Genomic DNA, 12,970 nt, shown 5'->3' with positions numbered 1-12,970 from the left:
GCACCAGTACTTCCTAGCATGTCGGCTAATATATTCATTAGAATAAAATACATCATCTAATTTATCACTACTCTTCTGTCCTTTATTTTTCACACTTTTATTAACTCTTCCAAAAATGAAGATACTTATATCTGTATCTGACTTACATCAATATAATACAGAGACAATGCAAAGGTCTAAAAACAAATCTACTACATATTCTAGGCAATTAGTGGATAATGGGTGTTTCTTTACTATGTTCCAGTAGCCTAAATTGCTACTTTTGACTCCAAATTTCATGGCAATGTTGGACAGCTCAGGATTTATGCAGTCCCTAGGCTGCGCAGCTTGGCACCGGGAGCGACCTGCCCACAAGTTCCACAAACTACTTCCTTTCCTCTTGTTTGCTCAGACCCAAAGTGAGAACATCTTCTTTAGACCAAATTAAAATGGTATCATTACTTTGGAAGACAAATTATTGGGGAAAGCATAAGAACAATTTTTTAAAAAGAGTTAGAGGTGGAGAAAGAGGAGTTTGAGAGAAAAACAAAGTATTACCATTCCATCTTTAATTGTGCCTTTTTAAACACAAAGGGAGAGAATTAGTTGAGAAGAACAGCAAAAGGCAAACAGACTAAAGAGAAGAGTAACTTTTTAAATGTGCAAGTTACCTAAGAGAATGTCGTATTTTATTCTTTCTATTGAAGATCACAAATGTGTGTATATCTGCCTAGATTTACAAGGGATTCATTTAGTGAAATCATTTGCTCTCCCTTTTAAAAAGTCTGTAGTAATTCCATATTTCATCTGAAATCCTAGCTGCATTGATTTCAAGACTAGCTTACAGGGTAGTCTGCTGTGTGATTTGAGGGCTGATGGAGAATCCATATGTCATAACAGTTCAGACACCAAGGGGAAAAAAGGAAAGGCTGGCTGTAATTCATTCTCTACTGTAATTATCGGTGAGTTTACAGTTAGCACACTAGACCAAATGATATAATTTGTAAACACGGTGAGTTATGGTTCTGATCTCAGACCCTGGGGCTAACCCAGTTTATATTACTAGTTGACATTTCCAAATCCTTTAGAATTTAGACTTTGATTGCCCCTTAAAAGGAAAATAAAAATGATAAATCTTTTGGAATTCATTGACTGGTCACACTGAGATAAACATACAACTTTCTGAAACAGAGGAAACCATTTATTCAAAGACACTTCATTATTTTCACTAAAGGAAAATGAAAAACACTGACAATTGAAGAGCATTTACCAAGAGCACATGGTACCTGAGGCTTGCATCGACTTGTCAGGTTTGCATCATAGGCCTAGCTTCCAGATTCTTCTCCTCCCACAGAAAATGAGGCAGTCATCAAAGGCTCACACAGACACATAGGCCTGAGATTATGCCCAGGAGAGAATCCCACCCTCTGTCCACTACTATTCCATGTTATGGACACCCAGTAAAAGGGAGTCCAAACCCATGCCAGGGAATCTTGTCCTTCAAGGGCTATGGCTAAAGCAAAGATGGGGAATAGGGTTTTGCTAAATTTGCAAAATATTGTAAAAACCCATAGTGTGACTGCTTTAATGTGCATTAGACCCACCTGAGACCTTGCTGAAATGGAGATTCCACACCCAACCCCTGAAATTCTGATTCAGTAGGATTGGGGGGGGGGGCAAGGACCCACATTTCTTCTAAACTTCACTAGTGACCCTGATGCTGGTGATTCATGAATCACTCTGAAAAATACCTGAAAAGACCATTTCACTATGTGCCATTCAAAAACACACATGTATGAAAGTTTCTATATAGGGACTCCTTCTAATTATTTATTTATTCATCACTTACTATGAGCCTACTTTTATGAAAATTAACAGAAAAAACTTGTTCAAATGATGGAGATTCATTATTTTCTTAAAATAAATATTAAACTATTTTATAATGTTTAGAAATTATTAGATCAAAGAAAATAGGGCAGTTAAGAATAAACCATTATGAATTTAAAAATGATTTATACACTGATTATTTTTAATACAGTAGTAAGTGATATTTGTTTAGGTGTAAATTTTTTAAGGCTTCAAATAAAGTTTACTTTTTAATTGTTTTGCACATGGGAAAATTTCATATGATAAACTGCAGGTGAATGGGTCCATTTGTCTATTAATCCATTTCTGTATATGAGCATGGATGTATATGTGTCTTTAGGTTTATGGTTAATGCTTCACTGATAATTATTACAATGTCTGTTTGTTAATGAAAAGAAGAAGGAGAAAGGGGAGGAGGATGGGGAGAAGGAAGAGGAAGAGGAGAAAGAGGAGATGAAAAAACAAATGTTTACCAAACTAGTCTTTTACACTGAATTTATCCTTCAGTTTTGTGGTGTCCAGCCTCCAAGATGACCTCTAAAATTTTTAATTGGTATAAAAATGCAAAGGATGTAGAGTAGCCAAAGTAATTTTGACAAAGAACATGTTTGCAAGAGTAACTTTGTCCACACTTTATGCATTCATGTCTTAATTGCACTGTAGTTTCTGCATCAGTCAGAAATATTTCTGCTATAGATGTCCACCATAAAAATATCATCAACCATGCATGTTCATACAGGAAAAAGGGCTTGTAAAAAGCATGCTGATAATAAAAACCAGAAAACTTCTAGAAGATAACATAGAAGACTGAAATTTAGGTGATCTTGGATTGATGATGTCATTTAAGATACAGCACCAAAACCATAATACGAGAATGAAAAACTTGAACTTAATTAAAATTAGAAGTCTTACTCTGTGATAAACACTTTTAAGAGAAGGAAAAGGTAAGCCACAGTTTGAGAGAAAATCTTTGAAGAACATGTATCTGATAAAGAACTGCTGTCTAAAATACACAAAGAACTTCTAAAACCCGACAATAAGAAAATAACCCATTTTTAACTGAGCAAAAAATATGAAGATATACAGATGGCAACCACATAAAAACTGCTCAACATTTTATGTCCTTATGGAATTGCAAATTAAAACAACAATGATATAATACCACATACCTATCAGAATAGTAAAATCCAGAAAAATGACAATACCAAATGCCGACAAGGATATGGAGCAACTGGACTTTCATTCACTGTTGATGGGAATGTGAAAGAATGAATCCTAAGTTGACTGTGGACTTTAGTTAATGATAATGTATCAGTATTTGGCTTATCAGTTGAAACACATATAGCATCCTAATGGTAGATATAATATTGGAGGAACTGGGATGTGAGTGGGTTTATGAGATCTCTGTATTTTCAGCTCGATTTTTCTGTAAACTAAAATGACTCAAAATAAATTCTATTAATTAAAAAACAGTTGAAGAGTAAAAAAGCATGTTGCTGTCATGGTGACTCACTTAAAAATAAGTAAGTGATATTTGTTAATATATAAGAAGTTAAAAATGAAATTTGAAAATTTGGAAGCAGCTATGTTCCCAAAAGAGTTGAATGACATAAATCTAAAAACTTTGGAGATGTCAGTAAAGGCAAAAACTCAATAAAATTGCTGTTCTCATATAACTCAATGTTTAAAATGTACTTTTAATGAAGTTAGCACACTTAAGTCTATTTTATGGATGTTACCTTCATTTAACTATATGTTTCAGTATTTAAATGAGGACTGTCTGGAGTTACTATGATGTCCACTTAAAGGTGTTTTGCATATATTATACTTAAATCTCATGCAAGAAAGTAATACCACTCCATTAAGAAAATGGAGGTTCAAATATATTAAAGCATTTGCTTAAGGTCAACCTGCTGGTAGATTTGATATTTGGGGCTATCTGAGTCAAAAAGTGAATATCTTCCTTTTAAGTATAAATGGAAATTTCAAGAAATATAAAAGCCAAGTTGTGGAGAGATATTGGAGAATAGGTGGGGTTCCTCCAGATATACCAGGTAATTACTATATTGTAGAGGTCATGTTGGGAAGTAAAAGTGACTTTTCCAAAAGAGAAGCTGAGGCTGATATTAGGCCACAGAAAAATATTATAAATAATATTATTGAATAATAGAGTTAATTTCCTAGATTAATCTGAAGAATCTAAAGTTCTTTTCAAGAGTTAGCCTCCCTTTTTGATGAGACTGATAATTTGTCCTTAATATCTATTCTCTTTCTTCCTTTTAAGCAAAGAGCTCCCTACTCTGAACTGGATCTATGGCTTTCTCAGAGACTTTATATTTCCCATCTTTCCTGGTAGCATATATTGTCATGTGACTGATTTTGGCCAATGGATGAATGGAATTGATGTGTGAATCTTCTGGGCTATGTTCCTGAAAGGAAGATGTTAATTCTTTCTGTCTTTCCTTTGTATTATGTGAATGTATAAAGGGGATAGGTGGAAGATATGGGGAAGTGAGCAAGCTTTGACCATCCTTGTGAGGACCACACATGAGGAGAAGGAACCTGAAGCCCTGGATGGCTATACAAAAAGCAAAGATGCTGAAGCTCCCTGGACCACCTACCAACTCAGACTTTACATGAGAAAGAAATAAATTAAACTTGTTCAAGTCACCTTCATTTAGTCTCTGTTAACTTAGCCAAACAATTCTGAAATTAATGTCTCCTAAATCCCTTGTCACCTTTGTATATTTATTGCCCTTAAATATTAACTATGATCATTACTCTATTTAAATACAAGTATATTAATTGTTATGTGGATGAACTAGATAAATATTTTGGATTAATATAGATACAGTTTAATTAGGCAATTTTGATTCCAGGATTATAGACTATAGTGTACACAGTACTATTCTCATAACCTAATTGAAATATTAAATGTTTTAATTAAAATCTAAGAGAGACTCATTATCAGATTTCACAGGCAGAAAATAATGAGCTATAGTGAATAGTGCATTATTGCTTTTGGTGCTATTATTGCTATTTACTGTTCAGTTGGGTAAGAATCAGTTGAATTTATGTTTGGCCTTTTTCAACAGACTTTTCTTTACTCTTCTGACTTAATGGAAACAATCCCAGTCAATAAAAATAATTTCTCCAATCAAATTATTTGAAAAATATGTGTTAAGTTCTAAAATAGCCTATGGAATTTTTCCCAGTACTATAAACACTTTTCACAGCATTTCTCTAAATGATAAAAAGACCTTCTCTTCACAAAAACCACAAAATTTTTCAATTAAAATAGAAAGTTCTGAAATATTTTGAATTGATTGGGGACAAGATTGAGGTAACCAGGGAGTTTAGAATGGGTTTATTGAACCCAAACTTATGCTGTACTGAAAATATTAATCATGGCTATAATTATAGGACAACTTCTTGCCACAGCCACAGAACCTGCTTTGGCAAAAGCTTTTTCTATTTTTTTCCTCCTGGGATCATGCTAAATCTGACCAGAGATGTTTATTTATTTCCAGGCATTCTCTACTGACCCCAGCATAGAGACGGAGGGTTTACATTTAATTCAACTATTTACAAATGAGACACTTGCAGAAGTGAAATTACAAATGTGTCTTGATTTTCTTGCATGGCTAACAATAAGAAAAACTTATACAAAATTTTGATAAATACTTATAAATCTGTTGAATCATATACCGAATAGGTTACTAAATTGGACTTTAGTTTTCCTCTCATTAATATACTTTTGAGTTATTTATAGTGCTCTTCATATGTGTTCAGATTGATATTATTTTAGTTAGTCAATAGCCAGGGAACATGCTCCCGTTTTATTAATTTAACACCTATTTTCTTTCAAGGTGAATAGAGGCAGAGTTCAATTAAAAAATTACTTGAAGATCCCCTGTTTTAGTGCCCTTCTGATATGCTGGCCTGTTAAATGTTTTAAATGTATAATCTATCTAGACTCAAAGTCAGTAAAAATAGGAGAACCAAGATGGCGGCGTAGGTAGACACACTGCACCTCCTCGCGCAACCAGAACTGACAGAAAATCAAACAGCAAGGAAGTCCGACACCAAGTAGATAAAAAAGAAACATACATCCAGACTGGTAGGGAGGGTGGAGACGGGCACCAGGGCGGAGAGGACTTGCGTGGCCTTGTTGGGACCGAGACCAGCAGAGTGTGGGACTAACAGGGCAAGCAGTCTGACCACTAGCAGACCCTACGGCCCCACATTCGCACACAGATAAACCGGACCAACGGTGGGGAGCAAAGCAGACCACGTAACCCAGGTCTCCAGCTCTGGGAAATAAAGCCTCAAACCTCTGATTGAAAATGCCTGTGGGGGTTGGGGTGGCAGCAGGAGAGACTCCTAGCCTCACAGGAGAGGTCACTGGAGAGACCCACAGGGGCCTAGAGCGTGCACAAGCCCACCCACTCGGGAACCAGCACCAGAGGGGCCCAATTTGATCGTGGGTAGCAGAGGCAGTGGCTGAAATCCGGTGGAGAGTGGAGCGGGCGCCATTGCTCCCTCTCGGCCCCTCCCCCAACACCTAAGGCTCCGCCCCTTTAAGTAACAGCCTCGCCAAGACAAAAAAAAAAAAAGGCCCAAATGACAGAACACTTCAAAGCTCCAGAAAAAATACAACTGAGCGAGGAAGAGATAGCCAACCTATCGGATGCACAGTTCAAAACACTGGTTATTAAGACGCTCACAGAATTGGTTGAATTTGTTCGAAAACTAGATGAAAAAAATGAAGCCTATGCCAAGAGAAACAAAGGAAAATGTACAGGGAACCAATAGTGATGTGAAGGAAACTGGGACTCAAATCAACGGTGTGGACCAGAAGGAAGGAAGAAACATCCAACCAGAAAAGAATGGAGAAACAAGAATTCGGAAAAATGAGGAGAGGCTTAGGAACCTCCAGGACATCTTGAAATGTTCCAACATCCGAATTATAGGGGTGCCAGAGGGAGAAGAGGAAGAACAAAAAATTGAAAACTTATTTGAACAAATAATGAAGGAGAACTTCCCCAGTCTGGCAAAGGAAATAGACTTCCAGGAAGTCCAGGAAGCTCAGAGAGTCCCAAAGAAGCTGGACCCAAGGAGGAACACACCAAGGCACATCATAATTACATTCCCCAAGATGAAACAGAAGGAGAGAATCTTAGAAGCAGCAAGAGAAAAGGAGACAGTTACCTACAAAGGGGTTCCCATAAGACTGTCAGCTGATTTCTCCAAAGAGACCTTACAGGCAAGAAGGGGCTGGAAAGAAGTATTCCAAGTCATGAAAGGCAAGGGCCTACATCCAAGATTACTGTATCCAGCAAAGCTATCATTTAGAATGGAAGAGAAGATAAAGTGCTTCTCAGATAAGGTCAAGTTAAAGGAGTTCATCATCACCAAGCCATTATTATATGAAATGTTAAAGGGAGTTACCTAAGAAAAAGAAGATAAAAAATATGAACAGTAAAAATGACAGCAAACTCACAGTTATAAACAACCATACCTAAAAGCAAAACAAAAGAAAACTAAGCAAACAACTAGAACAGAAACAGAACCACAGAAATGGAGATCACATGGAGGGTTATCAATAGGGGATTGGGAGGGGGAGAGATGGGGGAAAGGTACAGAGAATAAATAACATAAATGATAGGTGGAAAATAGACAGGGGGAGGGTAAGAATAGTGTAGGAAATGTAGAAGCCAAAGAACTTATAAGTATGACCCATGGACATGAACTATAGGGGGGGAATGTGGGAGGGAGGGGGTGGGCAGGATGGAGTGGAGTGAGGGGGGCAGGAAATGGGACAACTGTAATAGCATAATCAATAAATATATCAAAAAAAGTCAGTAAAAATATTTCATCTTGGATATCTCCCTTCATCTTACCTATCCCAACCCAAGCCTAACCTTTGCTCCATGTAAAATCCTTGGTCCTGTCTCCAAGGCAATCTTTTTTTTTTACTTTCTCAATTTAACTAAATTCTTCAGCTTTGGTCTAGATCATGCAGATTACTTAACCTCAGCTTCATAAGAACTAATGGTCCCTAGCTTCTAATAAACAAAATTCAGTGTAGTCCTTTGATATTGCGCATGTTGTAAAAACACCATGTTTATAATGCATCACCCTTTCTATATCTGAGTATCTAACCTCGTACACGTTTAAATTAGAGACACACCAAAGTGAGTGTAAGAGGCAGCATTGCGTAGTGGGTACTGACACAAGTACTTCTGAACCTCTCTGTACCTTAGGTTTGATTTGGTGTGGTTTGGTTTTAATATTGGGTAGATGCAAAATAACAGTTATCCCAAATGAAAGATTCCCGTAAGTATGCACATATTTCTAGGTAGGAAGTCACAGGATCTGTAGAATTTTGGGAAACAAAAATTTCTTGTGAATATCAGAATTTATGGGAATAAAACTGGGTTCAGCAGAAAGTTTTTATTTATCAGAAAATTGTTTCAAACATTTCAGAACTCATGAGCCCAACTTCCTAACTAAGGCAAACTTAAATCTGTGGAAATGGTTGAAATTTCATTTGGTTGAAATTAATTTCATTTACCTCTCCTATGTGCTTTCCTGGAAAACAATGATTTCTAAGAATGAGGATAAGTCTCATGAACTGGAAATTAAAAGTTGCAATCAAAGTAATCACAATAGCCACTCCATGTATTAATTTTATAACACTAAAGAAAATAATTTCAAGAGGCTATGGGATGTAAAACTATACAGATGAATCACAGTTGTATTCAGTAACAAATCTTCTGGTTGGAAAAAGTCTAGGCTGTAGGCATGAACCAGAAAATAATTATGTTAGAGGCATCAAAATGTCATTTGCGATCAATTGTATTAGCTTCAGGATAAAAACACATCAACTTATTTTGGAGAGTATTGATTAAAAAAAAAAACTATTTTAAAATCTCAGTACAACCTACACACAGAAAACTGCACACTTCATCAGTGTTAAGTTCAATGAATATTCAAAAGCTGAATACATTTGTTACCATCCACCCAGACCAAGAAACAGGTATCTTCAGCATTGCGCTGACTGCTTTTTAATATGTTTCTGGTCATGTTTCTCTTACTTAGAAAGAGGGTGAATGTCAACACTTATGTCTATGAATTTTGGATAAAGAAACACGATTTAATCAACAAGTCTCTTAGCTGACTGATTGATACATTTGGTTAATCACAACTGATTACCTTCTGAAATAATTATGATAGACTTTTACTAGGCCATTTACATTGAGCAATCCAGCTGGCTCAAATATATAGGGATCGATATTTGATTGACTTATGATCATATGGGGCCAGCCAATAAATGATATATCACCTAGCCAGAGGCTTCATGATTTGCTTCTGTAACTAGAATAAGGCCAAAATATGACTTGATTCCTTTACCAAAGAAAAGTACTTGACTGACATTCTCTGAGGTCTGTCTGTCTGTCTGTCTCTCTCTCCCCCTCTCCTTGTCCCTGTCCCTCTCAACCCTCTTCCTCTTTCAGTCTCTCTCCTCTCTCTCTCAACCGCTCTCTCTGTCTCAAATAAAGGGATTTGTTTTAATGGGAAAAGGTATTTTTGAAGACTAACATCTGTCTTTATTTCATCAAATAGGTGTTAAAAGGCATGTTTAGTAAGACAGTAATATCAACCCAATTAAAATCCTGATCATTGTGAATGTGTTTCACCTTTAAAAAAAAAACTTGTTTTAGTTTCAAATTTTTTATTATATTTTTCCATTACCATTTATCCCCCTTATACTCCCCTCTCTCCCACAATTACCACACTATTGTTCATGTCCATGCATCCTTTCCCAAAATGCATGTAAAATATTTGTTATTTTTATCTTTAAACTTGGCTTATGTATGTTTGGTACATGAAATCTTTTGAAAATCACTTTGAGAAGTTCTTGCATTAAGCCATCTCGAGTAGACAGACTCTTTGGATCTTTCCTAGCAGGCATTCTCCACCACAAAGGGAGCTATTGGAGAGGCAGCTCATGGCTCATGTGTAAGTAAAAGTTGTATTTACATTTCTATATATTCTAGCTCCAATTTCAGAAAGCTTGGGTAGGTTTCTTGCCTCTATTCAAGAAATAACAATGAGTCCACTTTGACTGACAAAGGATTTAAGATTCACTTACGATTTAAGTGTCTATGGAAATACAACTTTTTCAGTGCCTGTTTAACTTTAAAGAGAGAGTTAAGGTAGGATCAGGAAACCAAAAAGACACTTTTTAAAAAGAGTATTATAGTAGGTAGGCAGAGACAGAAATAGAGCTTGAGCTAGAGATGGCGATAAAGATGCATAAAGACATTTAAGACCAATTAAAATGAATACATTTCTTTGTAATCTCTTTCCAGTCACACCAAACAGCAGACTATTTGTTGATTTTTAAGTACTTGATAGGCCCTTTATTTAATAAAGTGCTTTTCCCACGGTAGACATTTAAAAAATTAACAATTAGTACAGAATTAAGACTTGTAATGTGGTAATTTAATACAAACTTTTAGTAAAGACTAACTATTGGAAATATCAAAATATTGACATATGTATATTTATATGGCATAAATATGAGTATTATTTAATATGTAAACATATACGGTATGAGGAGGTCTTCACTCTTTTTTTTATTTAGAACTAACACAGGAACTTGGTCACTACATTTATTAATAAAGAGTGAGCCCTGTCCCACCCTACAACTCACGTCACTTGTTAGAGATACTCATTATCAAAAATTTCAGGCACTCCTTATAGAAAATTACCGTGAAATTAAGGCAATTGGTAATTTCTTCTGGTTACCACCAAGTCTGCCATTTTTCCTGTTCAAACGGTGCCTCCATTTCTCTCCAACTTCTACACCATTTTTGGGAATAGGGATATTTGATAAGGCTAAGAACATCTTCTGATAATTTTCTACCTCTCAAAGTTGCTGTTTGGGATCCCAGTACAGGTTCCCAGTCATTACAGGACCCATTAACTTCTCCTGCCCAGGACTTTCTCTTTAAAAAAAAAAGTATGTACCTTTTATTACTGCTCTTACATTTTATTAATCATTTTTAAGGTCAGACACAGCACTAAGAACTATGCTAGAGCTTAGAATTTACTCACCCTGGACTGATTTCAACCTACTTCCTAGATACAATATTTCTGGTGTTTTACTTTTTCTCTCTTTTTGAGAAACAACAGCAAAGAGACCCAAGTTCCATGTAAACAGAGCCATTAGAGGAAAAATTTATTCATAAAATTTTTAAGGCATCCATTTGCAGCTAAGATAATTCATGTTTTTTAGTTTTCTTGGTATTGAAAATATGAGTCCTCTTATCGATCAATGGCATTTGTGGCGATGCCGTGGCTCTTTGTCCCCATCCAGATACAGCTTCTTAGTGTGCTGATCCTCTCTGGGGAAAGCTAATGAGCATTTTTGGTACATGCTTAGAGGCCTGAGACATGCACTGCTATAATTTATTTCTATCTAAATTATTCTAATTGGGTAAAGAGGCTGAGTTGTACTGATTTCCAAAAAAACTAGCTCATTTTGATGAAAATCAGTTTATCTCTTGAGGCAGGATATTAGAGTAACAGAAAATAACACATATACACACATATACACTTCTTTAACCTTGTCTTTTGAATTAAGCAAGTGTTGTTTGTTCTCAATGATTCAGCTAGTAATTAATGCAATGCTCTATAGCGAATGCCACTTGCACAATGCAAACAAGCAACCATGTTAATTTCCCCTTTCTTACACACAAAAATGAACCAAAGATGCTCTAACATCTCTTTGAAGCATATTTTATAATCAGATTGAACCCATAAACAAAATGCCAAATTATTCCTTAAATGCGCCTTTCTGTCAATGTTTTACCGTTTGATCACTTACATTGGAAGGAGGCTAAATTATGAACTTGTTTCCTGAAAAATTTATCTTGTTATAAAACTCTCCCAAATATCCCTTTTTCTCAACTTCTTCCCCTGTTAATTATTATTGTGTTTGAAGTCTTTATTTAAAATACTTGTAAATAAAACTCACATGTCATTTAGAACAGCACCTTACACGCAAAACAGTCACTTAGGTTTATTGTTCGCCAGCTATGGATGTAAATAAAAATAGGAAGCTGAATTTATTCAGCAGGAAATTGTGGGACATGTTTAAATGTTACTTATACACTAACAAACTACTTAACAGGCACTGACAGAAGAAAAAGAAAGATGTGGAGGAGACACGGCGAGCCATAATACAAAAATTCCCTGTCATATAACTTGCGCTCCAGCTTGAAAAATAAGACATAAACCTTAGTTACAAAATAATTATTGAATTAAAAAATAATAGGGTATAAATATAAAGGATGTCTAAAATAGAGATGCAGTTAAATGTCAAATGAATGGCACACATCATTTCTAAATTCTAAAACTTTAGGGAAGGATCAGGAGGCGAGGAGTTGGAATAATTCATGAAGTTCTCAGTAGGCATCTTAGTTGCAAGGATTGTAACAGTAGAGATGTAGCGTGATGTGCTGGAGCCACCCTGTACTGCTTGTAAAACTGAATCACTGGCAACTCTTCCTAACGATGTTTTCAGTGATGTTATATGAATAGCATGAAAATGTCCACGTTAGGAATATTTAGACCACAGACATTGACCACCTCTACAAAGTGGGACTTTTTTCTCACAAAAACAGCTGATACACATTTATTAGTCCAGGATGGTATGTAAGGGACATACCTTATCGAAATCTCGTTCAAATGTTCATTTATCCAAAGAGTTGACATGACGTGAGTAAGCCACACGGTAAGCAAATGACAGGTCCTGATCGGCACTTACCTGATTGCAGAGTATTAAGAAGGGGTTACCTTAAAGTTGAGTGAGTTTTTAATCCAATGTTTTCCCCAGCTGAGTTGTCCTTACTGCTTTTCATCACACAATCCTGCTACTGCCTGAAGTCTGGAGTGGGCCGCATGCCCTTGCAGGACAAACAGCGACCAGAGCTGGGTGACCTACACCACCAGCAAAAGCAGTTCTCACTCTTGCCCTATCAGCCTCTGAGATCCGCAGCAACGCTGTCCTCTGTCCCTCTCACTCAGGGACTCACAATGACAGAAACTCCAC

This window comes from Desmodus rotundus, chromosome 2, assembly GCF_022682495.2.
Source record: "Desmodus rotundus isolate HL8 chromosome 2, HLdesRot8A.1, whole genome shotgun sequence".
Lineage (NCBI taxonomy): Eukaryota > Metazoa > Chordata > Mammalia > Chiroptera > Phyllostomidae > Desmodus > Desmodus rotundus.
Note: the sequence above shows the minus strand (reverse complement) of the source record.